The sequence below is a fragment of the Lygodium microphyllum genome, chromosome 11 (genome assembly GCF_053477565.2).
Source record: "Lygodium microphyllum isolate KBCC chromosome 11, Lygodium_microphyllum_v1.1.10, whole genome shotgun sequence".
Lineage (NCBI taxonomy): Eukaryota > Viridiplantae > Streptophyta > Polypodiopsida > Schizaeales > Lygodiaceae > Lygodium > Lygodium microphyllum.
The window spans coordinates 110400099-110404229 of NC_141145.1; positions in this window are offsets into that span (position 1 = coordinate 110400099).

Here is a 4131-nt window from a genome sequence, read left to right on the forward strand (position 1 = left end):
AGTATCATATATTACCACTTGGAAATACCATGCCTGAGTCTCATGATGATGTGCGACATGTTTTACGAAAGCTTGGCATGGACTACAATAGCATCCATGCATGTGTCAATGATTGGGTGCTATTTCGAGGAGAGTATGAGACTATGGAGACATGTCCAAAGTGTGGTGCTCACAAGTATCGACAGGAATTGCAAGGGCAAACCATCTCTTAGAAAGTTCTTAGACACAATTTTCCACTTATCCCCCGTATACATCACATGTTTCGTACGTCGTAGGCTTTCATTCTCGTTGGTCATATCTATCATAGCTCGTTCAAGCTTGTGTTTACTAAATAGAGGTATTGGGACAGGTTTGGTTACCTCAGGTTATCATGCATGTCCAGTGTCCAGTGTGTGGACCATAGTTAGACTCCTGAAGTTCATGAACCATGAAGAAGATGATATATCAAGGATGCATCTCTTTCTTACCGGAGGGTCATGAACTGAGGGACGGTTTTCTTGGACGACCTCTAACACAAATGAATGCCCAAAGCTAGTACGAGTTGAAAATGGTCACCCAGAGTCGCATCCAAATGGAATGCGATCATTCTCGATTTTATACAAGTTGTCGTATTGGACTCACCACTTGTTGGATCCCATGCATATTTTCAAGAATGTGGGCACCTTACTTTGGGACCACATCACAAGAAAGAGAGACATTGCAGGGGCACGAATGGATTTGAAGGAGGTAGGCAAGATGGAGGCGCTTTGGCTGTTGGCCACGGTTGACTGCTGTGATGGTCACTTGTAACTACCTCGCGCTCCTTGGGTTTTTTCCACTAAAGAAGAACGCATTGTGAAGCAAATTATCAGGTCTATCCACACTCCGACGGGTATGATGCGTTCTCTATTCGTGTTTTCTAAAGACGACCAACTATCAGGGCTAAAATCCTATGATTGGCATAAGATATGTCAGGTTTGTACTCCAAATGGATTGTAAGTGGCTTGCATATTTTGCTATTTGGAGTGTAATCATTGATATAATGCTTCTTCATTTGTAGCCGTTTGTACTACCAATTGCGATCTCAGGATGTCTTACTCTAGAAATACGTGGGGCGATTTACAAGCTGTCAAATTTAGTGCAATGGATCTCACAGAAGGAGATCAAGACATCCTCTATAGAATCCGCAAGGTGGGGAGTAGTGGAGATGGTCTGTCTCTTTGAGAAGTACCTGCCCACCAGCATGCTCACGATACAAATCCACCTCCTGGTGCATCTTCTAGACGAAGTGGAGATTGCTGGACCCGTCCATACATGATGGATGTTCTTCTTGGAGCGCTTCATGAAAACCCTGAAAGGCTTTGTGCGATAATGAGCTCTCGACTAGAAGGTAGCATGGCTGAAGGTTGGTTGGTGTCTGAGCGTTAGTGCATATTTCACAGTAGCTACTAACAATGGATTCAAACAACAATATGCTATGGTCACTGAAGGACGATGATAGACTGACTGGAGATGTGGTGGTTGGAAATTGGGTAGAAAAAAGGATGGATGCTGCAATGGAGGAGAAAGTGAATCATTTTTATATGTTGCACCATGCTTCCATGGAGACGTGACTCGTTAGATACGAGTAAGCGAGGAAAGATCAGGAAGAAGTGTGATCTAAATTTTGATGTAGTACACGCCATCGATTGATTCGATATCCGGAGGGCATGGAGGAGATGCCACGCTTTATGTCTATGCGATGGTTACATGGAGCTTTGATCGCAACCTCTCGTGAAGGGGTGGAGGTCTCAACTGAGGAGTGGGAAATCTTGAGGGGATGTAGTCCAAAGGTGACCACATGTTTTATAAGATGTCGTATCTAGATTTTATATGTGACAGCTAATTAACCGTTTCAATGTATAGTACAAAATATACAGTTCGGCATGGTCATGCGGACGACATTTCCACATGGAGCGTATCGACAAAATGCATTCCACAACGGATTGTGGTATCATGGCAAAGTTTGAGCAAGAGAGTCGATGGCGAGCCACAGATCCAAACACCGTTATAAATGAGATGAAGTATTTTGGAAACTTACAAAGTATTATCACGGTGGATTCTCGTAGCTTCTCCATGATCCTATTCGATGTGCAGTGGTTCAAAGTGTACTATGTAACCATCGCTATTAGCATTGTAAATTTATTGCACGCGTTGCTATTTGCGTTGCAAATAGGGACGGTCTATGGTGTTGCTAATATTGATGTGTTTAGCGATGACAAGGGTAAATTTTTTGGTGAACATTTTCGTCACTTTGAACGTCGGTATGAGGCTTGCATCTTGTAGTGTTTGTTCAAAAACTTTAGATCTAATAACTTTGAAAATTACTTTTAAAGCCATCATTGGTAAACTTGGAGAGCTTGAGAATCTGTTGTGATAATTTGCAATAGTTTTATTATTCAAGCTTCCAACATAGTGGCCAAGGCCTTGACTTTTCCCAAGCTTCAATGGCCTAGAGCCCTTAACACTTCCAAGAAAGTTATCTAGATCTTCAATTTCAACATTCCCTATTCTTGGTAGAAACTGTAACTCCCTGGTATGCAGACATTGCCAATCTGCTGGCAACCCAACAGTATCCTCCTGGTATCTCTAGTCGAGAGAGGAAGAAGCTTATGCTAGAATCAGCCCCCTACACCCTGCTAGGTGGCGCACTGTACAAGAAAGGCAAAGATGAAGTGCTCAGAAGATGTGTTGCAGGAGATGAGATTGGGATTGTTCTGAAGGCTTGCCATGACGAGCCATGTGGGGGCCACTTTGCAGGAGAAGCCACAGCTAGGAAGGCTCTGCTAGCAGGATACTGGTGGCCTACCATTCATAAGGATGCCTATGATTACTGCAAAAGATGTGATGCTTGTCAGAGAATGGGGAAACCCACAAAGACAAGTGCCATGCCACTGCAACCTATCCTTCCTTTAAAGCCGTTTGAGAAGTGGGGCATCGACTTCGTAGGCCCAATCGATCCTCCCACCAGAAGGAAACAGAATCGATACATCCTTGTATGTACGGATTATGTCACAAAGTGGTGTGAAGCTAAAGCTCTAAAGCGGGACGATGGTAACAGCGTGGCCCTGTTCATGTACGAGAATATCATCACCCGTTTTGGCAGTCCCTTAGAGCTGGTAAGTGACAGAGGCACTCATTTCCTTAACAAAGTCATGGAAGAGTTGACAGAGTTGTATAAGATCCGCCATCGCAAGTCCACTCCTTATTACCCCAGAGCCAATGGCCAAGTCGAAGTCACCAATCGTATCCTCTGCTCGATTCTGACAAGAACGATTGCCGCACATCGTCGTGATTGGGATGATCGACTTACAGAGGCCCTCTGGGCGTATAGAACCTCCCATAAAGCCGCAACAGGACAGACACCATTCCAGCTGGTGTATGGTATAGAAGCTGTTTTTCCTGTTGAACTGGAATTACCCTCTTTGAGAGTGGCTATCAAAGAGCGTTTGGGGGACGATGATTCACTGCAACGCTGTCTCCTGCACCTGGAGTGTTTGGACGAAACTCGCAGGATGGCTCTACAGTGCATGGAAGCCACGCAAGCTCGACACAAGGCTTACCATGATAGCTTCATCAAGCAAAGGAGTTCAAAGAAGGTGATTTGGTCCTAGCCTATGATTCACGATTTGGCAAGTTTCCTGGCAAGCTCCAATAGCGGTGGAATGGGCCCCTATAAGGTACTTGCCGTCAACCCTAATGGCTCTGTCCAAGTGCAGACCATTGATGCCTCTGATGATCCCTTTCTGATCAATGGATATCACTTGAAGAAGTACTTTCCTCCTTGGGGATCTTGACAATCATGGTTATTTGATCCTTTCCCTCGTTGGCGCGGCACTGTACTTCTTATGATGCTACTTCTGATAGCCATTCTTCAGCTACTCCTGATGAGGTGGACGCAACCCTCTGTCCCCTCAACCCTACCTTCCAGCCTTGATCTCTTATCCTCTATTTTCCACCAGCGACAGTGGCGAGGTTGGTTCTGACAAATGGTCTTTCTACCATTCCCTTGCTCAATTCGAAGAGAAAAAAAAAAGAAAAAAAAGAAGAAAAAAAGAAAATATATCGGTCATGGGAGAAAAGGACTTAGGTCCCTGTCATGCCGACCTATTC